Raw genomic sequence first — 26830 nt, forward strand, 5'->3', positions numbered from 1 at the left:
AGACTTTTAACTTTATTATCAGATATCAACTGATACCTGTACTTTAGATCATTATCTATAGCTAAATGAGTTCCTTCAGAAGTAGATGACAAAAGCATACCCTGAGTATACATTATAGGAAATACAATAAAATTCCATTCCCTATACTTAGGGTGCATGAATATAAAGTTATGATAACTAATAATAATATTTAATGGGTAACAAACCATATGTTTAGGTGTAATAGGTGAAGTACAAAATTCCTTTAGTAACCATAACATGGAGTTATTTACAATCATATTTTTATGTGTTAAGGAGATTTTCATGAAGTGTATACTAATTAGCTCCCAATAATCTTTCCATTTTGTGACATATGACTGATCTATTAATAAAGTAATAACTTTTACAATAGAAGAGATAGTATATAAATTAAAGTCTGGAAAAGAAATACCCCTTGAGACCAGCTATTAGTATGTTTCTTTAATGCAATCCTAGGTCTATTAGGTGCCCATAAGAAATTTAACATTAGTGTGTTCAGTTTATTGATAATTATTTTTGTAGGTGGAAGTATTATTGATTGTATTAAGTATAAAATCTTGGGGAATATTATCATTTTAATAATTGTAAGTCTCTCCTCCATAGTAAAAACATATTATTCCAGGTATTAAAAAGATTTTGTATATTAAGAAAACAGGTATTATAATTATTATATATAATAGATTTAATATCTTTAGATAGTATTATACCTAAATAAGTTATCTGACCTGAATTGGGTACATATTTAGTAAAATCACTAATGAGAATATTTTTTCGTGTATATATAGGTAGTATTTTAGTTTTTTCTTCATTGAATATTAAACCAGAAATACTTTTAAAATTCATCATGTTATCAAATAGAGACTGTATAGAAGAATTAGATCCTGCTGATGTAATTAGAACATCATCTGCAAAAAGTTGAATTTTGGATGTTGTATTTTCATCTATTTCAAAACCCTCTATGTCAGTACTGTTTCTGATCAAATTAGCCCAAGGCTCCATTACTAAAGTGAATAATAGTGGAGAAAGTGGACATCCTTGTTTTGTACCTTTAAGAATGGGTATTTTTTGTGAAACATATGTTCCTACCTTAATATAAGCCAACATTCCTTTGTATAAATGTTCAATTAGATTTATAAATGCATCCAAGAAGTTTGTGCACTTCATTAAGGTAAACAGATAGTCCCAACTTACTGAATCAAATGCTGAACTTATATCAAGACTAATAAGTGTTAAATCTTTCTTTTTCCTATTTGCAAAATCTATTAATGTTAAAGTTCTTCTTATATTATCAAAAGTATTTCTATTTACAATGAAGCCTGTCTGATCTATATCTATAATGCCGGGAATGATTGTCTTCAATCTATCAGCAAAGATATTCATAAACATTTTATAATCAACATTAAGTAATGAGATGGGCCGATATGAAGAACATCTAGTTGGATCTTTATTAGGTTTTAAAATTGGCGAAATAAATGTATATTGCCAAGATGGGGGTTATTAACTCAGTTTGGGCCAAAATAAAACCTTATGTATTAATTAATATGTATTTTTAGAAAGGATTTTATATATCTCTGGTATAATACCATCATTACCCGGTGCTTTGTTTGATTTAAGCTTATTTATTTGTGTAATAACTTCTGTATATGAAATACTCTTGTCCAATAGTTTAATCTGTTGTTTATTAAGCTTTTTATTCATATTTGTGGTTATAAACTCCTTTATTTTATCTTTAGGTTCCATGTTAATGTTATTATGGTTAATTTTGTGAAAGTGATTTCTAAATTCATCTAGTATTTCTGGTATACTAGAAACATTCTTCTTTTTCCTTAGAGAAAAGATTTCTTTGATATGGTTTTGTTTATTCAACCTTTTTGTTTTATTTTTAAGTCTATGTAAGTATTTGGGGCTTATTGAATAAGACAAAAACTTGTATTTCTCTAAAGTTATTTTAACTTTATGAGTTAAAAATTCTTTGTATTTCTTATTTAATTTGTTTATTTCTTCAATAACTTTCTTGTCCATAATATTTTCTTTATTATTATGTTTATAAGAGTCTAATTTACTTTGAATATCTAACAATTCCTTATCCCAAGATTTCCTTTTATTATTATACCATCTGATACTTTGTCCATATAGATATGATTTTAAGGCATCCCAAACATAAACAATGGAGACTTCAGGAGTGTTATTTATGTCTAAAAAATGTTTTACTTCTGAAAGTATATATTCTTTATAGTCTTTTAGTTGAGTTAAGTATGCTGGTATCCTTTTGATCTGAACATTATGAGTATTTTTTATCATTAATTCAAAAACAATTGAATTATGATCAGATATAGGACATGAAATGATTTTGGAATTAATTAAATCTGTTACCATCTGGTTAGAAATAAAGACCCTATCTATTTTTGAATAAGTTTTGTATCTGTTAGAAAAAAAGGTGTATGGTAATGATTTTGAATCTATCTGATTATTAGTATCATTCAAATGATAAGAATTAGCAAAATCCTTTAAATGTTTTGCATTAGATGTAATTCTTCTCTTTCCTATAGTGGTAGTATCACTTTCATGTAGTATACAATTAAAGTCACCAGCTAAAATAATATCTCCTATAGAGAATGATATGATCTTATCAAGATGATGTTTCACTGTATTAATACCAATTCCAGGTATCCAATATACATTAATTAAAGTGTAAGTCTTCCCATTAATTTGTATTGTAACCATACAAAACATTCCTTTGTCATCCTGATAAGACTTAATGGTTTTAGGAATGGGCATACTTTTATTCCATAAAATAGCCACTCCTCTTTTTTCTGAGTGTGCTCTGAACTAACCAATACTGTATATTTGTTTGTGGCTAGTTTATCAATATCTTTTTTCAAGAGATGGGTTTCTTGTAGGAAGACTAAGTTGGCCTTATGTAAATTAATGTATCTTATTAGGCTTGCCCTTTTACATGGATTATTCAATCCATTAATGTTTAAAGAAATTCCTTTTAAAGATGTCATTTGGCATTTTTAAAACTTAAGAATCTTATGATCAAAATAACAAATAACAAGATAAGTAATGTTACATCTCCTCCTTTAGGTGTACCTTTAAATATAGCTGTATTTATTGAATCTCTTATGGGATTGTATAGGATTCAATTTTGTTTGTAGTGACAATGAATGTACAAAATATATTGTGGATGTCAAAACTATATACAAATAACAATGAACAAGTGAAAATAATGTAAGGATTAAACCTTGCATCCAGCCTGGAGTTGTAAACTCCAACTTAGAGTAGTATTTACCACTCAAGTTAACCACCTACCCTAAGCAGCAGTACGTCAGCTACCACCTTATCAATTTAATACTAATTATATTTAACTGAAGTTAACAGTTTTCAATTCAATTATCTAGCAAGACAAGACTACACATTTGGTAAAATAGCATCATATAAACTAAAATAAACCTTTTTTTTTTTTTTTTTTTTTTTAAAACTGTTCATACTACTATATACATCCATGTAATATAAAACACTTGTATGCAAATAGCATTCAAATAATCTTGATGTTAGAAATCAAGAGGAGAGAAAAATAAGTTCTAACATTCATTTAAATCAAAAACTTTGGCTAATATGATTCAGACATTACATATATTAGGATGCATCTATTTTCTGTCATGTAAATACAGTTAACAGCTTCCAAAAAAAACCTTGAATTGCTTGTATATGAGCATTTACTCAAACTCATTATTGCCAATAGAATAAAATATTGTATTCATAGAAATTGTTATAAATCATACTTTATAGTTAAGCAGATACTCAGAAACATTTATATACATATCTACATACACACACATACACACACACACACACACACACACACATATATATATATATACATACATACACACATACACACACATATACACATATACATATATATATATATATATATATATATATATATATATATATATATATATATATATATATACACACATGCATACACACACACACATACACACACACACACACACACACACACACACATACACACATACACACACACACAAACACACACACACACACACACACACATACACACAAACACACACACACACACATACACACACACACACATACATATATATATATATATATGATCTCACTGAGTTGTATCTTTACTGAGCACCATCTTACATTGCTGTCCCTTCAATAAATCTGTCTGCTTTATACAAAATAATGCACAGCAAACACATTTTAGTAACCAGATTTTACAAACATGCTATATTACTGCTTTAAAATATATCACATGACAATTTCTTCCAGTATAGAGTTATAAAATTATTTATGCTTGTCAAACAGATGAATTAAATGAGTTATAGTAATGTATATGTTTGGGACATAGGTTTTTAACACATATTATTAATCTGCTATTCCTGTATCTGTGATGTGTCAGTGTGATATCTAGGTCAAAGGTGAGACCAGCTGCTTTCAGCTTCTCTGTGAGAATTCTGAGAGTTGAAGCTTTTGAAGTAGCTCATGGACACTGTGCATGAGACAGCCCACATCCCAGATTGTCTCTCTTAACATTTTGGCGGAAACTTATTAAAACTAGTGACAAACATTCATTTAGCAGTGTAAATGCATCTAAACATGACAAAACCTTCACAATGCATTCTACAGGTTATTACAGACTCTATGTAAGTGAAATCAAGCCCAAAATTATTAATAAGTAACAAAACTCAACATTTTTGTCCCAACTCAACTCCTATGAATCTTATTATTTACTGTGTCTATATGATCAAAAGTATTTCTATATATTAATAAAGAAAAGAAAAAGAGAGTAGAAAGTAAAAGGGTGTAAGGCAGAAATAAAAAAAATGTAAGAGAAAGCTATAAGAAGTATATACAATAGAATATTACTTACTGTTTATATTAATAGAGTTAAAAATAAAACATATTATTTACTATTATTTAGTTCTAATTATTATTGGTTAAAGCATGACAGATTATTTACAAACAAGCATAAGCAGTGTAATCAAGAAAGTATAATTAGGTAGTGTCCTTCCTGTATCTGTGATGTGTCAGTGTGATATCTAGGTCAAAGGTGAGACTAGCTGCTTTCAGCTTCTCTGTGAGAATTCTGAGAGTTGAAGCTTTTGAAGTAGCTCATGGACACTGTGCATGAGACAGCCCACATCCCAGATTGTCTCTCTTAACATTTTGGCGGGAAACTTATTAAAACTAGTGACAAACATTCATTTAGCAGTGTAAATGCATCTAAACATGACAAAACCTTCACAATGCATTCTACAGGTTATTACAGACTCTATGTAAGTGAAATCAAGCCCAAAATTATTAATAAGTAACAAAACTCAACATTTTTGTCCCAACTCAACTCCTATGCAAATCTTATTATTTACTGTGTCTATATGATCAAAAGCATTTCTATATATTAATAAAGAAAAGAAAAGAGAGTAGAAAGTAAAAGGGTGTAAGGCAGAAATAAAAAAAAAATGTAAGAGAAAGCTATAAGAAGTATATACAATAGAATGTTACTTACTGTTTATATTAATAGAGTTAAAAATAAAACATATTATTTACTATTATTTAGTTCTAATTATTATTGGTTAAAGCATGACAGATTATTTACAAACAAGCATAAGCAGTGTAATCAAGAAAGTATAATTAGGAATAGCATTTGAAGAACATATAAACTTTTAAAGGAAAAAAAATGTATCAAATTACTGACCTTATTTTTCCTCTTCAGAAAGAGAAAAAAGTTAAATCACAGCTTGCCATTAAATCTCCAGATATTTTGACTAGTTATGAAACAAAACTTTTAGTTATGTACTCACCATAACTTCAGATGTTTGGGATCCATCTCGCCTACATTCTGACTGATGGGTTTGGAGACGATCCCTCGGCTCCGACTCGGCACGCTTATGCCAAAGAGCGAAGTCTCTTATTGGCTGAGCTTACTATATCCCAGGATGCACCACTACCAGTCCCCCAGATCTAGTTTGTCCGCATACATACACAGACACACATGCTGCTTATATAACATCGTCAGATGAAACAAGATAAAAACAGTAGAACTCAAAACCGTTCAATCTCTTCTGATCTCCAAGGCAGGGGGAAGGAGGGTGGGTATTAGGAATGTAGGCGAGATGGATCCCAAACATCTGAAGTTATGGTGAGTACATAACTAAAAGATGTTATGTGATCCTATCTCGCCTACATTCTGACTGATGGGACAGCGTCCCTAGCACCTGAATCCTGGGTGGCTCACTGGAAAACACTCCTGAGTACCGTGGAACCAAAAGATGCTCGCCCTTTAGATGCCACATCCAATTTATAGTGGGAAATGAAAGTGTGCGGGTTGGACCAAGTAGCCGCAGCACAAATCTCAGAAATAGCGAGCTTGGAATGAAAAGCAATAGAAGTAGCCATAGCTCTGGTAGAGTGAGCTTTGATAGATGTTGTAAGTTGCTTATTTGAAGAGGAATAAGCCTGAGTTATACAATCTCTAATCCATTTGGAGATAGTAGCTTTAGTGATGGTTTTACCCAATTTATTATCTGAAAAGGACACAAACAACTGGTCTGATTTTCGAATTTGCTGAGTCCTGTCTAGATGGAAGCGCAATTGCCTGTGAACATCCAATTTATGGAGGGTGTACTCCGCTTCGTTGGAGAATTTTGGAAAGAAAACTGGTAGCTCTAGAGATTGTTGGAGACAGAGATTGGAACAAACCTTTGGGACAAAAGATGGGTTAGGCCTAAGTGATACTCTATCCTTGTGAAAAATCAAGTACGGTGGTTTGATAGATAGGGCTTGAAGCTCTGAAACTCTTCTTGCAGAGGTAATTGCAACTAAGAAGGCAGTTTTCCAAGACAGATATTTTAACTCACATGTAGCAGCCGGTTCGAAGGGGAAGATGTTAAGGCACGAAGTACCAAATCAAGATCCCACGGAGGCGCAGGATGAAAAACTGGGGGTCTTAACAGCCCAGCACCTTTAATGAAAGTTTTGCATAATCTGCTGCTCATCAACGGTGGATCCATGGATTCGTGAAATTTAGAGATAGCTGCTAGTTGGACTTTAATAGTAGAGACTGAAGATCCTTGATTAAACAAGGATGTTAAAAATTTCAAAACCTCTGGTATCGGGACAGTGATAGGGTCTAAGCCCCTGAGTTGAGCCCAGATAGCAAACCTCTTCCACTTACTGAGGTACAATTTCTTAGTGGTGGGTTTGTGGGCCGAAGATAAAATGTGAATAACTTCCGGGTCTAAGGTGTGATTTCTGACTAAAGTCGGAAGTGGAGGAGCCAAGCTGTCAATTTCAAAGTGTGAAGGGACTGGTGTTGTCGTCCCGTCTGATGAATCAGCAGATCCGGAGTTAGATCCAAAAACCAAGGATCGTCCACAGCATGTTTCTTCAGGTAGGGAAACCATACCTGACGAGGCCAGTCTTGAGCAATTAGTATCATTGTGGACCCCAATTGAGAAGCTTTCTGGATGACTTTGGGGAGAAGTGGAACCGGAGGAAAGGCATAAAGTAGTCCTGTTGGCCAAGGTTGGACCAGAGCATCCATAGCTGCCTCCCCCTGACGTGGAGTCAAGGAGAAGAACCTTTTGCACTTTGCGTTTTGTGGTGTTGCAAATAGGTCGCAGCACGGGGATCCCCATCTTCTGAAAACCTGAGCTGCTACTGTTTCGTTCAGGGACCACTCGTGAGGAGAGAGAATCATCCTGCTTAATCTGTCTGCCAATATATTGGATTTCCCTGGAATGTGGGTCGCTACCAAGAAGCGGTTGGTAGCTACAGCCCATTCCCACACCCTCATGGCCTCTCTGCAAAGGGGGTAAGATCTGGTCCCTCCTTGTTTGTTTAGATACCAGACCACCGACATGTTGTCTGTGTGGATAGCGATAATGCCTTGAGGGAGAAACTTGTGGAGGGCCTGTAGGGACAGAAGTACAGCCCTCATTTCCAATACATTGATATGGAGAAAGGTTTCGTCTGGAAGCCAAGAACCCTGAACTAACCTGCCCAGACAATGCCCCCCCCCCACCCCGTCTGGGAGGCATCCGTCGTCAGGGTGGCCACCGGAGGGGGGGATAACAAAAGGTCTTCCCTGATTCAGATTGGATGGCTGAAGCCACCAGCGGAGGTCCCGTTTGCACGTTTCTGTAATCATAATGGGGTGATTGAGGGGGAGATTCTGAAAGGACCATTGAGTCGATAACAGCCACTGAAGAATCCTCATGTGCAATCTTGCCAGTGGAACTAGGAGAACTGTGGCAGACATCGAACCTAAAAGTTGCAGGACCATCCTGGCTGGGGCTTTGGATCTTGAAAGCAGGGCTTGAACTTGACCTTGTAAAGTTTGAATCCTTTCGGTAGGAAGAAAGACGCATCAATTTTGAGTCTATCTCTGCTCCTATGAACCTTATGCGCTGAGAGGGCAGCAAGACAGACTTTGACCAATTGAATGTAATTCCCAGGGTAGCACCCAGGGAGATGGTGGCTTTGAGGTTGTCCATTAGTAGATGCCTGGTGGTGGCAGTCAGGAGCCAGTCATCCAGATAGGGAAACACTTGGAATCCAAGACTCCTCAGGTGAGCAGTCACTACTGCCAAACACTTGGTGAACACCCTGGGGGCTGTGGTGAGACCAAAGGGCAGTGCACAAAATTGGAAATGACTGTCTCCCAGGCTGAAGCGCAGATACCTCCTGGACGCCTGATGCATCGGTATGTGATAATAGGTGTCCTTGAGATCTATGGAGCACATCCAAACATCCTTCTCCAACAATGGGAGAATGGATTGTAAAGTGACCATTCGGAATTTGGATTTCATGACGGATTGGTTTAGTTTGCTGAGATCCAATATTGGTCTCAGGTCCCCTGTCTTTTTTGGCACTAAAAAGAACCTTGAGTAATTTCCGGATCTGATCTGGTCTGTGGGGACCGGTTGGATGACTCCTTTTTCTAGCAGCTTTGACGCTTCTGCGGCTGCAATTTCCCTTTGACTGGGTGGTGGGTCCGGGATTTTTTTTGGACGGTGGGGGTGAGTGTGTGAAGGGAATGGTGTAACCTCCGGCAATAATCCGAAGCACCCATCTGTCCTGAGTGATGGACTCCCAGGCTTTTAGGTGCTTGGCAAAACGGCACCCGACTGGCTCCGGAGCAGCACAGCCGGGCAATCCCTCATGAAGTGTGGGAGGCTGAAGAGCCACGAAAGGACTCGCGGTCTCCAGAATTGCGGGGCCCTCTGCCACCTCTGGGACGGCGTCTCCCAGAAAAATTTCCCCGTCCTCTGCCTCTGGAAGGGGAATCTTCCTGCTGTTGAGGAAAAAACTTACGTGATTTGTGGAACCACATCTTCCCTCCTCCTTTAGCCTTGGGATAAGGCCGAAAGGGAGTGGAATAACGTGCACCTACGGCAGATAAAGTTTTTCCCTCTTGCTCACAGCGGGTAAGAGTGTCTTTAACCTTAGGTCCAAACAAAGAGGACCCATCAAAGGGAGCGTCGGCGAAGGAAGACTTGAAGGCCTCCGCAAAATGACACAAACGGAGCCAGGCTTGTCTCCGTAGAGCCACGCCTGTGCCTGCCGCTCTGCCCGCCCCTTCGGCCGCATATGAAATGAGCCTCATGGACGAGTTAGAAATCGAGGTAAGGATAGCCAACTGAGAGCTAACCGACTGGGCTAGCTGCTCAGGTAGGTTACCTGAGAGGGAATCTGACAGCTCCTTGACCAGATCCCTCTGTAGCCTGGTAAAATGTGCCAAATAATTCAGGGACCTTAGTGTAAAGGCCGCTGAAGTCAGGGTGCGCTTCCGTGCGGTCCATGCTCCTAGACTCCTTATTAGGAGGATGGACGGACGTTGAAGCCTCTGCCACGTCCTGTTGTGTAGCAGATGCCACCACCATGGCATCTACAGCCACGCCTTTTGTCAAGAACTCCTTCTCGGGTGGGGCAGACAAAAATTTGTTAGGGCGAGAAGGCACTGGTTCCACAGTATCTGGATGTTCCCACGCCCTCCGACAAACCAAATCCAGGAGCTCGTCGAAGGGCGGAGACACCCAGGAGGCGGAGGGCTGAGCCCCAAAGGCCTTGAGAAGCACTGACTCATCAGCAGAGGGGGGTTTGGATATCCAGCCGCCTCGTTGCTTGAGGATCTCTAAAATGTCTGCGAATGAGACATCATCCGAGGACGACTTCGGGGACCCCTCCGCATCATCAAGATCAGTGTCCGATGTAAGAGACTCGGGGGAGTCCACGTGCTTCCTCTTGCACGATCTCTTCCTTGGGGGCTCCTCTGAAGACAACTCCGAAGAACCCTCAGGAGGAGGGAACCCCAGTGGGGTAACCTCAGGCCCCAGGGCTCCGCTGCCTAGGGACAGGGGAACTGCCAAAGACCCAGTCTCCACGCCCAGGGAAGGTGCCGGTAAAGCCGGAGAGATGGCCGAAGACTTGGCCAAGGCACTCCTCATAGCTCTGAAAGCCGGACCCCCAGAATCCTGGGAGTGTCCGGTCCCTGGAGCCATGATAGCAGACGGAAGTCCCGCAGCCGAAGCACCGAGAGGGAGGCTCGGAACCGACAGCATAGGTCCCGAAACGTCACCCCCGGGTCCGGCCGAAGAAGTCCGCGTGCCAAACTCAGACCCGAAGGCCAGGGTTGGAGTAAGGATCGGAGCCGACCCTAGGATCTCCACTGGCTCCAACAGCACCTGCTCCGACGGAGCCGAAGCGGTCGGAGGAGGAATGGCAATGGCATGGGCTATCGGCTCCGAAGCCAATTGGGTCAGAGCCGAAACAAATTTTTGAAAGACTGGGGACTGGAACAGTCTTTGGAGCACCCTGTCTATGTCCGAATCTGACATCCTTGATGACCTAGAGGATACTGAACGGGTTCGAGTTGGCCTCTCCAACGGCCCCAAGGGGCTAGGGGACCGGCTCCGAGGCGACTCGATGACTATCGGCGCCGAAGGAATACCCAAACTAGTTTCCATCGGTGTCGAGGAGGACTTAGGTGCCGAGGAGGAAGTGTCTGAGCGGACAACCTTCATCGGCTCCGAGACCAGTGGAGCCGATGAAGGTGACCCGCCTCTCGATGCCCCAGCCATCGGCTCCGAAGCCAGAGGAGTCGAGACTGGAGGCATCGAGGCAGACCGTTCCGCCCTCGGCTCCGAAGTCCTTGGAGCCGAAGGAGAAGCCTGCCTATGTCTTTTGGCGGTCGGGTCCGACGGACTGGTCGGAGCCGACGCCCTTTCTTTAGCAGGAGAAGGAGAGGATGCTAAAGCTTCTTCAAAAGAGGGTTTTATAAGGCCTTTCAAAATAAGCTTATTTTTCCTCTCTTGGAGGACCCTCGAGGAAAAAGCGTGACACACGCTGCAGGACTCCTGCAAATGTTTGGCCCAAACAATATACACACAGAGAGTGGTCATCCGTGATAGACATTTTAAAACTACATTTAGTGCATTTTTTGAAGCCCGAAGGCCTAGGAGCCTGAGACATTATAAGAAAAACTGAGTACTCTCTCACAGACAAAACTTTGTTGGGAAAGACTGACCCTACAAGATTAACTTGCCGTTTACAATGATAGCCAATTAAAATAAAGGCCAACTGAAGACATACAACAGTGAATAAAGTATACAGGAATCCAAGAACCCCTAAGGTTCAAAGGGATTAACCAACAGGAAAGGCCCTATGGATGAAGGGAGCCTGTACCGGAACAAACACCAATCACACACAAATTTTCTTACAAAAAGTTTTCAAAACACACACACAGCACAGAGTAGCTGTTAAAACAGCTTTTTGTTAAAGAATTAGCAAATTTTTGACAGAAAAGTTAGTGAAAAGACACTACTTAGCTCAGCCAGCTCGAGACCACGTCTTTGCTAGTTAGCGGCAAACGAGATCTGGGGGACTGGTAGTGGTGCATCCTGGGATATAGTAAGCTCAGCCAATAAGAGACTTCGCTCTTTGGCATAAGCGTGCCGAGTCGGAGCCGAGGGATCGGCTCCGAACCCATCAGTCAGAATGTAGGCGAGATAGGATCACATAACATCATTTCTTTGCACACAGAGAATAACTTTGATTAAATCTTTTTCAAAATATTTGTTGCTTCTTGGAAATGCAGGAACTATATTTAAAAAGATTAATAATAAAATAAAATGATGAGAGAAAAAAAAACATAGTACAAATCATTTGTTTTTTAGTCTCTTCTTCTTCTCTGAAGTCTTCCACGAAGTTTCAGTTGCCAGTCTCTTTAACGAAGGACTAGCCCATTCCATTTCTTCTATTTTTTCCAAAATCTTATTTTTTTGATAAACAGTAAAGCAGAGTCTAAGTCATCGAAAATTTTAGGACCATCAGGAAGGAAGATTTTAAGCTTGGCAGGAAACAGAAGGTATGTTTTAAACTGTGCTTTTTTAAGCTCCTTATTAGTGGCAGAAAAACTTTTCTTTTAGCTAATACCATGGAAGAATAGTCATTGTCAAAACGCACAGTTGTTTCATTAATCTTAACAGGAGCTTTAGCCCAGGCAGATTTAAGAACCATCTCTTTATCAAAAGATGATAGAAATCTAACTATAACTGATCTAGGATAGTTTTTGTTAGAGTTAGTATTAGCTATAGATCTATGTGCTCTTTCGATACCAAAAGAGAATGCTTCTGGTAAATCTAAAGTTTTAGGGAGCCATGTTGTTAAAAAAGAAGTAATATTGTTACCTTCAATATTTTCTGGCAGTCCAAAAATCCTAATGTTATTGCGCCTAGATCTATTTTCCAGGTCATCCAGCTTTGTTTGTAAATGTGTATTTTGTTTCAGCAGAAACTCAATGTTGATTTCCTCTTGTATTCTATTTTCCATGTCATTCACAGCTTCTTCTATGCCTGTCATCTGGATCTTCTGTTGTTGCAGGTCCATATGTAACAAGTCTATTTGTTTTGTAGTTTTTTCTATGAAAGTGTCTATTTTAGTATCCATTTTATCCATCTTAGCAGTAAGTTGCTGGACTATAATTATCAGAGACTGAAGTTCTTTCTTGATGCTGGAGTCTTGAGAATTTGTCTTACTGGAACTCATTTCAGACTGATAAACTGACAGGAAAATTTCCAAAGTAATTTCTGACAGGAATATTATTAAGATTTCCTTTCTTTTTTAGATATAGTTCAAGAACTATATAAAACAAACATATTTAGAAAGAAAATTACTTCAAAAATTATTTTTTTAAGTAATTAATTCCTGTCAATGTAATGAAATTGGTGGAGCTGAAGAAATCTGCTGCTATCCTGTGTTCATCCTTGGCCACGCCCCCAAATCAGAATATTTTGCTAACACAATTAAGTTAATATATGCATTCTTCAGACTACTTTCAAATATCTTGGAATCAAAACATGCAATGCAAACATGGAAGTTCTTTTTTTTTCCTGAGGTTGATCGCTACAACTAACTGCTATGGCTTGGTAGACATCAAAAGTTACTTTTCTGGTACTAAATGTGTAAAAACTGTTATTAACAAATTAGAAGTTTTAGCCACAGCGGTAGAAATATAGTCTCACAAGCCCAGTTACTGTAATTAATAAATTTCTAAAGCAAATATATCATCCTTGTAGTAACTGGAAGAAATTGGTATTCAAGACTGACTCCCACACATATCAGCCATCAACTCTTCAAATTTAGCATCTTCTTTTTAATATTCTGCCCTAATGGGGGTGAGCAAAGGAATCTCTCAAACATTTTATAAAGACACAGAATGGCATACCTTTGCAAATACATGTTTTGTGCACTAAAAAAACTGTATTATTATTTCCATCCTCTCTATCACCCTGTAATAAGGTTATTGTCAGAGAAATGTGAAGCCAAGGATGGTTTGTCATATTGGAAAGCTTCATAGAGGAGGCATAAGAAGGCCCCTGCACATTATCAGTAAAATGCAATCATCTACGGTCTAGTCCTGCCTGATTTTGAGATCAACTAAAATAGAAAGCTTGGCATTGGCTAATTAAACCATGGCTGCTGGGAAGTGGAAGCTTTTGTAGCTGGGATTTAAAAAATGTAACTTAATAAAGTGGTGAATTAAATATGGTACTGAGGTCCAGATGTGAAAGTGGTTTAACCTGTTATTATCAGCCGCACATGAAAAGCTGATTTATCCTGTTATTTTGCAAGCTAAGTAGAGTAGGAATGAAAATAATTTCTCATGCAATGAAGACATTTTTGTCTCTAATAAAAAGGAAGTACAAGGCTGACCTTTCTAGAACTTATGAATTAGCAACAATCCTGTGAAAACTGACAGGTGCATCAGGTATTATATGCATCACCATAACAGACTGAGGTGAAAGGCTCAAGAGAATGCTAGGGCAGACATAAGTCTGCAAGCACCATGTTTATCAGAGGAGATAGACATGATTGGTAGCAGTTCCAGATAAGACAAAACATGTGTGAATAAGGATAGATCACCAATGGAATCTTATGAAGAAAAATACAGTGGATGGAAAGAAGTACACTTGATCAAATTAAAGTTACTTTTCCCAAGCTTGAAGTCCCACGTGAAGAAAAACATGCTATGTGCCATGTCTTATAGATGCCTGATCCAAAAAAACAAAGAAAGGAATGGTCTTTATGCATTGGACAAAAAACAAACTTTATGAAAATTCTGCTGTGCAAGGCCCTAAATGTATAATCTAATATAACAGCTGTCAGGTGATAGTCACAATTTGTAATTCTTAATTCTTGTTGTGTTGTTCTCTCACATTTGGTGTTTCTGTTTGCTTGCTAACATGTAGAATGTAGACATGCACTCATACATTTCATATAGCTCCTCCTGCAGCCTACCTTTATGTTCTGCTGCTGTCTTCTTGTTCATGTGAGAGTCACCCTAAGGGCTTTATATGTTCTGCAAGGAGGAACATAGAGAACCTGGGTGAATTTGGTTAGAAATGACCAAGTCATAATGTGATGCAAGTTTCTTTTGACAGGACTGATTATATCAAACTGACAGCACAGAGAACAAATTCTTCATGTAAGATCAGATCATTGGGACAATTCTGGTAAGCATCTTGACTAATTCTTTTTGGCAACTATTCACAAAGTAAATAAAAATCAAAGGTTTTCAGAAAGTTTAGAAATACAGAATGGTTTCTTGTCATTCCAAAAGCTTATTAAATATCTATATAAAAAACTTTATGATAAGAAGTAAGTATAACCTCCTTTGTAAACCTGCTGGTATCTGTTAAACAGACTTACACATGCAGAACATCTTCCACTTATTTATAAAGTTTTTACATAAACAAAGGAGAAATACAAGAATATCATTTGCTTGTTCTGTATGATGATGAACAGATATGTCATTTTAAGCAGTCTAACTTAGATGTGTTTTAAATGCTTTCAAACCTTGTTCACACAGATATTAAATTATTCATTATTTAACAACTAGTTTATTGAAGAAATGGGTAAATTAGATACCCTTCTCATTAACAATTTACTAAGTTGTATGATACCTCTGAAAACTAACAAAGCAGTTGGGTTGGACAAAATAAATAAAAGGAGCTTCAATAGCTGTTATAGTACCACTAGACCTTATCAATACAATTAGGATTGTTTTCCAAAAAAAAAAAAAAAAACTTTAAGGGTAAGCTTATACCTCACATCTGAAAAGAACTGCAGTTATTAGATTCATATGTAGAATCAAAAGGAATATCACCTATTTTTGTGTTATTTAGTATTTGTAAAATGGAGACTATTATGAGACTGAAGAAAAACTTCTTCCTTATTCATCAACTTGATTATATTAAAAGTTCCATAATTATGTTTATTAATATTACAAAACATGCATATAGATCAGGCAAACAAATCAGTCTGTCCATTGTAAATCCACCATTACTAATGATATTAAATTTGGTTAACTGTAGCTATTCCAAACAAACAGCTACAGCCACTGTCCCTGGAATTCATTAACAGTTGTGTATACACTGCACTAAGGCTATATGATGTAAGCATTTTAGTCTGATGAGCAGTAGTGATAACTGGATATGCATGCTGCACATTATGCCTACATATATGCAAGCACCTTTTCATGGTCAGCAATAGTGTTCATGGCCATGGAAAGGAGCATGCATGCACACGCACAGAATGTAAACAAAATGGCTTGCTTATAGGCAAAGCAAAGATATGAAAATGCTTTATAGCCATGAAATATTAAGGACAGAGTACAGTGAAAGAATTCTGATGGAGGGGAAGTGAAATGGGTGAAATGTACTCAAAGAATAATGTTTTGTACTGCATAATTATTAATAGGAAAGGTTAAATGGGTAAAGTGTAGTCATATGGCACAAATAAATGTGGTGAATTGTCAAAGAAAGTCCTGGGACCACTCTTGTTCGGTATATACTTTTCCAAGGTACAGGCAAACGTGGGAGGACTATGGCTCACCAAGTTCGCAGACGACTGCAAACTGGGCGCCATAATCAACTCTCCAGCTGACACAAACATCCTTCAAAAAGGTCTCACAGAGACAGATAACTGGTGCCAGCGCCATGGTTTAAAGTTAAATGCCAAAAAATGTATAGTCATACCCTTTGGCAAAAACAATGTGCACACAAATTACCACATAGGCGGAAACCCATTAAGTACAGAGAAAGTTATTAGGGACCTGGGGACCCAAGTTGATAGCAATCCCTCCTTTGAAAACCACATTGCCAAAGTGGTTAGAAAGACCTTCTACATAGCCCACCTCATCACGAAGGGTTTCACATCTAGATCAAGAGAGGTAATTGTGCCCCTTTATTCATCCCTCATCAGGCCCATCATAGAATACAATGCCCCTTTTGGGATGTACCTTACCCGACACCTGCAGCAATTAGAAAGACCCCAAAAGTATCTCACCAAGAGGATCAAGGGTCTCAAACAGATGCCATATGCTGCTCGGTTAAAAACTCCAGCTCTACTCAGTTGCATACCGCCTACTTGAGGCGATCTATGCCTGACATACAAAGCTATGTCAAATCCAGAATTAATGGACATGCTCCACCTCAGTAAATCTAAATCCCTTAGAGCCACACGCTCGAGGGACTTGAACCTCAGCACAGAAATAAATAGAACTTGCTGGAGGGACAGGTTCATAACCCAGAGGCTCCCTTCACTCTGGAATAGAATTCCAGTTCATGTGAGGCAGAGCACCTCACTGAATCTCTTCAAGAAGAATCTCGATAAGTGGATGGGGGATCGTAGGTTTGTCCCAGGGATTACTCCCGTGTCACTATTAGACAGAGGCACAGTAAACTAAACCTTAGAAAAGGGCACAGTATACTCAAATCAAGGGGTGGCGTAAGCCATACAGAATCGGGCTAGGCTTATAATTGCCCCAGGGCAGATAGCCTAGTATGAACCTATGAACCTAAATCCTGCCATACTGATGTAATAACTAAAATGTCAGTGACAATAAAAATGGACATGTTAACAAAGGATGTGATAGACTTATGAAGCTGCAGTGTAACAAACCCATGTCTTGACAAGTCACCTGAAGAAACTGCCAATACCTTTAACACCGACTTTATCAAATCCATTTCCAAACTATTTAACCCCAACCTCTCAAACAACACTTCAAACCTCCCTATACACCCCTCAACCACTATCTCAGTAAACGCCTTCTCTCTCAAACCTGTCCCACTCACTATAAAAGAACTCTACTCTCAAAGCTCAAACCATGCTCTGTATCAGCAGACAATATTCCTTCTTACTTTCTCCAGATTGCTGCACACTCACTTGCTATGCCTGTATCTATACTAATCAGTCGCTCCATCTCTGAGTCTAAAGTTCCTTTTATCTGGAAACAGTTTTACACTCTACCTATTCATAAAGGAGGTAACTCCACAGAAGTATCTAATTTCAGACCTATTGCTATCCTCTCCCCTCTCTCCAAAATCATTGAGAAATGTATACACAAACAAGTTATGCATCATCTCTTACAAGAAAAACTCACTCCAACACAGCATGGCTTCTGTCCCAAGCATAGTACAACCACAGCTCTACTATCATTTCTCAACACCTTAGCCCTGGCTAAAGATGATCACAAACTCATATCCTTTTCTATTCCTTGACCTTTCTAAGGCTTTTGACACTGACTCACAGTCTGCTACTTAGCAAACTTGTAGACCTAAATTTTTTCCCTAATACAGTTGCATGGTTATCTAGCTATCTCTCTGATAGGCTGCAGTCAGTATGATGGGACTCGACACTATCTACCCCTCTCTCAGTAAGAACTGGTTTTCCCCAAGGTTCCATTCTTGGACCTCTAATCTTTAATATCTTCACTAACTCACTCCACTCCTCTTGTCCTTAATCAAACATTGTCCAATATGTAGATGACTCCATAGTCATATCTATTGCTAATTCCCCCTTAGAACTCCTAACAAATACCCAGATACCTTTCACCTCAGTTGAGACATGGCTCACTAATAATCAGCTCATCATCAACCCTAAGAAAACAAAATTACTACTTTTTCTACCTAAATCTGCAAACCACATTAAACTTTCCTTATTCATAAGGTCCCAAACAATATTCTTATTGTTCCATTCTCACAGCACTGTGTGAGGCATAGTACAGCTAAACGGACAGCTTAACACTTTAGTAAAATCCAATAAGCGAAAGAATCAGGGTTTCTTGTAGCTTTACTGAGATTTCTTAACTCAACATAATACAAATAGCAACATATCAGAATATATACAATATACAACACTTCTAAATACAAAGAATTACAACATACAAATTACTTACAGGAGATGTGAATGCCAGGGCCTAGGAAAAGAAGATCATGACTGCACTTCATGAAGGCTAGAAGTGAAAGAAAAGCTGCTTTGTGACCGAGCTACATCATTTCCTGAGGCTTGCTATAATGCTGTAAAACAAGTTACTCTTCTTCCGGCTTTTCCTGGTTAGGGGTCGCCACAGCAGATCATCTGTCTGCTCATGATTGGCAGTGGAGTTTTATAGTGTCGAGTTGCCAGCCCGGCACCCAACCTTCCAGAGAAGGTACACACACGCACACCTAGGGCCCATTTAGAGTGTCCAATCCACCTACTGCATGTCTTTGGGATGTGGGAGGAAACTGGAGCACCCGGAAAAAACCCACACAACCACAGGGAGGACATGCAGACTCCACACAGAAGGCACCCCAGCTGAGAATCAAACCGGAGAACCTCTTGCTGTGAGGTGGCAACGCTAACCACTACACCACCGTGGCCACCCATATGTAAAACAAGTTAATCTAACTGTTATAAATAAAAGGCCACTAGATGGCAGCAACAAATCAAAAATGCTCAAACTGTACAACTATAATATAAACTGCCTGAATTGCTATGAAGGATAGAATACCTATAGAAGTCAAAACTAGCACAAAACTCCTTGGCATTACCACTGACAACCAACTAAATTTCGATCTTCACATTAACAATTGTATAAAAAAACACTAAAAGCTAGGACTACTGTACAGGAACAACAAATTCCAAACTACTGAAGCTAGGATTTCTCTTATCCATGCCTACCTTCTACCATGCTTAACCTATTGTTCCCAAATACTCACAAATCTGAACTCCTCCCTACTTCCAAATTACAATCAACCTACCAAAAACTAGCTAGATTTGCATCTCAAAAAACATATAACTCTCACCACTGTCTCTCCTTAAAATACCTGAACTGACCCGAACTAACTCACCTTTTCCTACAATCTCAACTCCAAATCATACACTCCATCCTATATCAGCCTGATTTCTGCCCAAGTCTATTTTCTGTCATCTCTCACTACTTCTCTACCAGACTTCTCCGAAGCTCAACCCAAGACCTACTAAAAATCCACAAACCCAAATCCAACACAGGGTGCAACTTGTAGAGCTACCATCCCTCTATTGCATGGAACAAACTCCCAATAGAAATAAGGTCCATGACTCACCACAAGCAATTTAAGCTAGCAACCAAAGACCACTTTAAAAAACACTGGTCCTGCCATTGTACTCACCCTCCCTGATTATTACCTACCTTTTATAGTACAGTCAAACTAACTTACTAAAACTTACCATTAACTACTTCATCCTATGCTTCCTATGCAACCTCCAAAGCTTCTTCGATACTCTGCTCCCTGAAATTCTTATGTAACCTTTTAAGTTTCTGCTACTCTGCATACAAAACCTTATATTTACGCAACTCTCTTTATAAATCAAAACATACAACTTATTCTATTTTTTAAACATTCTCCTTTTTCTTTATAGTACTGTTTTATCTGTCAACAATATACATGTATGTAGCTTACATATTTTAACTACCAAAATTCTCTGCTGATATTTTTATTGAAATGTAGCTGCATTGCCATTTTTATTGCATTGTATATCTTTGGAGCTTTTCTCCCCAGGCCTCGGCTGAAAAAGGGCAATAGCTCAGCCGGACACTCCCGGTCAACAAACGTAAAATAAAAATAAATAATAAATAAATAAAGGTGATTAAAATGCGATAAACTTGTTAATAAAATTATGAGTTGAGGTAAGAGTTAGCAAGGACAGAAGATACATTACGAGATTAATACATAGACTGCCATTAGTGTATATAAGATGCATTTAAAGGGAATTTGTTTATGGAAGATTATACCACAGCTGTATTCTTCATCTTAGCATGTATACACAAGGACAAATGGAGCTTACAGCTGTAATACTTGATTGCTAAGAAATGTTAAGTGGCATCCATAGGAATTGGGTTTATCATCTATAAACATGTAATAGACAAACAAGTGTTGTGTAATCATGTGATGCTAAACATAATATAATAAAATGCAACATACCTGATTTCAGGTTTTACATAGTTAATTTGTAAACAGCATGCTCACATGGAATTACAGGAAACAGTAACATAACAGAAATACAACAGTGCCAACACACAAGGAGGTTTTGTAACACAGCACCAATCACAGTTTCTGATGGTCTGTTGGTACCCCACAGAGTATGAAACATTTATGGAGGCCCTCATCTGTCATTAAGTTGTACAGTATGACAAAAACAATAGCAGTAATAAAGAAATGTCTAGATTAAGACATACAATATACAGCATCATTTTTTGGGAACAGGTAATTATTACGAGGAATGAATGAAATAATAAACTTTCACATAATGTAATTTACAAACACGTGCATGGACAGATATCGGAGAGAGAGATGCATAACAATCATTGATGCCATAGAAATAAGCATGTTGGTTATGTCATGAAGAACACCTTTGAAGTGCTTACAGCACTTTCATATCATAAGGAGTATGAATGTCCTACTTTGTAGGACTAGGTCTGAAAACTGTGGTCCTATGACTGTACCATAACTATTGTCTGTGTGTAAGCCACTGCTTATGACAGACAGATGTTACCAGATTCAAACCTATTACACTAGGTTCTTTCCAAACTTCTGTATTGACTGCATATGGCACATCAGACAGCAATGCAGGCTGGCACAAATAACTGAAATTAACATATGCATTGAGAAAGGAGTAACAAAAATAATATGAACAATCAGATTTAGTCAGAATGCTGGAAAGGAGCTACACATTTTACTGTCAACATAACAGTGAGCAATGCAATATCAATGTTTTTTTTGACAAGCAAGCTGTTTCCATTGTACAGTACACACTGTCCCAGAACTGAACCACAGTCAGTCTTTGTAGGTATGCTATACAAGCCAGTACTCATTGCATGTGCCAACTCAACACTCACAACATGACATGGCCTGCATAACTATTTCACTGCCATGCAATCACAACCTGTGATAATATATCATTGTCCAATATAAAAATGGATAAAAATAACTAGATACAGCATTCATATAATGTTGCCCTTTCAGCAACTGAACAGTAACCTATGTGACTCTAATGACTAATGACATGTTCATGAGCTACAAGTGCCACAGTGGCAGTCTTAACAGAAATGTGACACTCCACATACTGTATGCTAACTTATTACATCAGATCTATTTATCATAAACAGTTTCTCTGAAATAAAAGGGATGGTGGATGCTTTCCTACTGTTAATGGCCACATTTTAAATGTGGTGTATGCCATTCATGCATTATAGTATAAAGCCCAACAATGCTAACAGACACTGAATGTGGATGTTGGACACGAGCATTTGATAACAGAAAATACATGATATTTCACAGGATGAACGCACCATGGTCAAGTATAACTACAGTTGTGAATGATTGCTTCTGTAATTGCTGAACCTCATTGTATTTCAGTTAGTATTGTCATTAAAGCAGTATAAGCATTAGGTAATTTAGTTTTTCAGTACTTGCATATTACCGCAACCAGATTCACACCCTGGGATAATTTGCGATGTTTTCGCTAAATGATCTACGTTAACAGTTTACACACTCCTTCTTAGGTGAAGTACTTTTCTGTGGCATTGCTTGTGAGACAGGAAGAGGGATAATGGTTAAATTCCTCTTCCTGGGTACCGTCCCTTAGCGATGATTTTGATAACTGTCACGGAAAGTAATAATCGGTCAGGAATGAGTAAACAGGCTGTTTACTAAAGAAAACCTTGTTTTTAGCCCTACCATTTTACTGATTCCCCACAGTGAGGCGCAAAGACCTGACAGAGAAATGGCTGTCTCCATAAAACATTTCAGTTTCAGTTCGTAATTGGTGATAACTAAGGAGGGACAATGGGATGCAAAGCAACAGAAGTACTTACCGTACCCATCGTCAACACAGAAAACATGAGGAGTGCCCTTTCAAAAACGAATGATGGTTCCCCATTGTATAATAAAAACTATCATGCTAACATTACCGGTGCCCAAAAGCAGCAGCTTTTGCTGTTTTTCCTGCTGGCCAAATGTGGGTAGAACAGTAGCGGAGGTATTACCGTCAAGCTTCATGGTTCCATTTCCAGACAACTTTCACTTGCATACCTTGTACTCATAATTTATAAAAGATAGCAGCCTTACACAGGGAGTTAAATATGTAATTCATTTTTATAAATGAGTAGGTGCCACACTTCCCAAGTCACTTTGACAACATTTATTGGCAGAAGAAGGGCTTGGAAATGAGCCGCTTCTCCTGCTCCAAATCTGGTTGCGATAATACACAAGTACCAGGTTTTCCTCTTAGTATAGTTGTGGAAATGAGGGTGTAACTGCTTTATAAACAGCGGACAACTGAAAATCTTGATGCATAGTATTGGTTCAAATATGTAACTGTATATTGCAAAAATCTGACATAGGAGATATTACTGACATAACTGTATACCTCAAATAAATGGTCTGCTTAGGGGGCATATACATATTTCTATATGAGAGTAATCAGCTATATAACCTTTTTTTTTCTTTACAGGTTCTACACTTAACTTCTCATTACTGCAGGTACAGATTTTGTCCTTGGGGTTGTGCCTGTTTTATGCTATCAGAACACAGCCATTACATGGTTAAGTAAAGGTTGTGGAGTTTGATAGGCATCGATTTTCCTATGTGTATGTGCATGTGATCTTAGAGTTTGACCTAAGGTTTATAGGTTCATAGGTTGGTACTAGGCTATCGGCCCTAGGGTTACAGATTTCTGAATAGGTCTGCCATATTGGATTGGTTAATTAGCATGTACTTTGGCTCATTATGCTGTCATTAGCATAGACGGCCATTTATCTGGATTTGGAGACTCTACATATTGTGGAGAGCCATTTAATGAATACCAAATAGCACACTAACATGAAAGCTACACTTCATGTAGCTGTTAATGCATCTGGCCCCATGTATTTTGATCTGCAAGGATAAAAAAAAGAAGAAAACAAAGTGAAGTGTTAAAAAGTGGAAGGCAAACTTCTACCATCCGTAAAGCAAATCACAAAATATAGAAAGATAGGGATATCTTGTTTTTGTTTTTTAAAGTAATATTTGCATGTGCAGACAAGCAACCTTGAAGGATGTTTCTGTTTTCAATTTAGAGAGGTTTACCTTGAGTATGTCAACGTGTGTGTGTGTGTGTGTGTTTGTGTGTGTGTGTGTGTGTGTGTGTGTGTGTGTGTGTGTGTGTGTGTGTGTGTGTGTGTGTGTGTTTGGGGTGCTGAAACAAGATTCAGATGTCTGGATACATCAGAGGTGCACTACAGTGTACATAAGAAATGGCATCACAGATGATTACTGTGTGCACCATGCTACACAGCAATGTGACTGTGACCTACCCCATGAACCCAATATGTCTGATGATGACATATCAGAGCTGTCACTGGATGATTAGGAGGACACAGGGATGAGAAAGAAATAGGTTAGGTATGGGAGATGGAGGAAGTAGCCGTTATGTCCTAACTCAGAAAATACAGCAGTATCTGACACATACCTTTGAGTCATGGCAAGCCGCATGTATAAATGTATGCATACTAAACAGTGATTGCCATGTGTTGTTCAACAACAGCAACACGAAGCATGACTACAGGAAAGAAACCATTATTTGTTCACACTGAATATCATACATAAGAGAAGCATTAGGTATACCAGTAAGAGCATATACTCAACACTCAGAGGAAACATCCATGTAGGAAGTCTTTCTATAAGGTATATCACCAAAGAGGACCACACAGGGAAATGTGTGGCATGCAGGAGGGGTGTAGAATAGAAGATGTCTTTGGACAGGTAGGATATCATCCTACAGATAACTAGCATGAGAAGTTACCAGCAAAATAACCAGTAAATCAAGAAATCGAGACCCATCAAGTTTATGGGAATGTGTCAGTGCAAACATAGCCTAAAACAGGGGCTGTGCACCAACACTGATGAATCACACATAGCATTATGTGATATGTAACAGTGAGCTATAACACAGTAAAAGGCTTTAACAGTATGAGTAATTAAAAACATCCCAAGGTCCAGCCAAAAAGATAATAAACACAAACAAGCATTACATCCCATGTCTGATATGGAAAGTCACACAGAACTCAACCCTTTGATGCAGAGGTTATTACTGAATTGGTAATTGGTGATAACTAAAGAGGGACAATGGGATGCAAAGCAACAGAAGTACTTACCTTACCCATTGCCGATACAGAAAACATGTGGAGTGCCCTTTCAAAAACGAATGACGGTTCCCCATTGTATAATAAAAACTACCATGTTAACATTACCGGTGCCCAAAAGCAGCAGCTTTTGCTGTTTTTCCTGCTGACCAAATGTGGGTAGAACAGTAGCAGATGTATTACCATCAAGCTTCATGGTTCCACTTGCGGACAGCTTTCACTTGCATACCTAGTACTCATAATTTATAAAAGATAGCAGCCTTACACAGGGAGTTAAATATGTAATTCATTTTTATAAATGAGTAGGTGCCAAACTTCCCAAGTCACTTTGACAACATTTATTGGCAGAAGAAGGGCTTGGAAATGAGCCGCTTCTCCTGCTCCAAATCTGGTTGCGATAATACTTAAGTACCAGGTTTTCTTCTTGGTATAGTTGTGGAAATGAGGGTGTAACTGCTTTATAAACAGTGGACGACTGAAAATCTTGATGCACAGTATTGGTTCAAATATGTAACTCTATATTGCAAAAATCTGACATAGGAGATATTACTGACATAATTGTATACCTCAAATAAATGGTCTGCTTAGGTTCATAGGTTCATAGGTTTATACTAGGCTATCTGCCCTAAGGCATTTATAAGCCTAGCCCAAATTTTTGTGGCTTACGCCACCCCTTATATGAAAAAATATTGTGCCCATTAGTTTGTTGTGCCTCTGTCCAGCAGTGACACAGAGATGATTCCCGGGGTAAACCTACGATCTCCCATCCACAGGTCTAGATTTCTCTTGAACAGAGTCAGCGAGGTGCTCTGCCTCACATGGACCGGGATTTTATTCCACAGCATAGGGAGTCTCTGAGTGATAAATCTATCCCTCCAGCACGTCCTATTTATATCCGTGCTAAGGTTTAAGTCACTTGCTCTAGTGGTTTTGGTGGATTTGGATTTTTGAGGTGGAGCATGTCCATTAATTCCGGGTTGGACATGGCCTTGTATGTCAGGCACATGTCACCTCTGAGCAGACGGTATGCGACTGAATAGAGCTGGAGTTTCTTCAATCTGGCAGCATATGACAGATTTTGGAGTCCCTTTATCCTTTTGGTGAGGAACTTTTGGGGTCTCTCCAATTGCTGCAGATGTCGGGTGAGATACATCCCGAATGGGGCATTGTACTCGATCATTGGTCTGATAAGTGAAGAGTACAGGGGAACAATGACCTCACTAGATCTGGATGTGAATCCCTTCATGATCAGGTGGGCAATGTAGAAGGTCTTTCTAACCACTTTAGCAACGTGAGTGTCAAAAGAAAGGCCACTGTCAACCTGGGTCCCCAGGTCCCTGATTCTTCTGTGCTTAGTGGATTGCCACCTATATGGTAGCTTGGGGTTACCTTGTTTTTCCCGAAGGGTATGACTATACATTTTTTGGCGTTTAACTTCAGGCCATGGCTCTGGCACCAGCTATCTGTTTCCGTGAGTCCCTTCTGAAGGATATCCGTGTCCGATGCACTTTCCACTATGGCGCCCAGTTTGCAGTCGTCTGCAAACTTTGTCAGCCAAAGTCCTCCCATGTTGGCCTGTACTTCTGAGAAGTAGATGCCAAACAATAGGGGGCCAAGGACCGAGCCCTGTGGGACACCACTTGTGACTGGCTTGGAGTCTGACACAGCGCCAGCAACTCTAACCCTGTGGGTTCTGTCCTTAAGCCAGTTTGCAACCCATCTTGTGACATATGGGTTTACATTTAAGCTGGTAAGTTTTTCTACAATACCCGAGTGGGG

This window comes from Protopterus annectens, chromosome 5.part1 (genome assembly GCF_019279795.1).
Source record: "Protopterus annectens isolate FY-2018-M chromosome 5.part1, PAN1.0, whole genome shotgun sequence".
Lineage (NCBI taxonomy): Eukaryota > Metazoa > Chordata > Ceratodontiformes > Protopteridae > Protopterus > Protopterus annectens.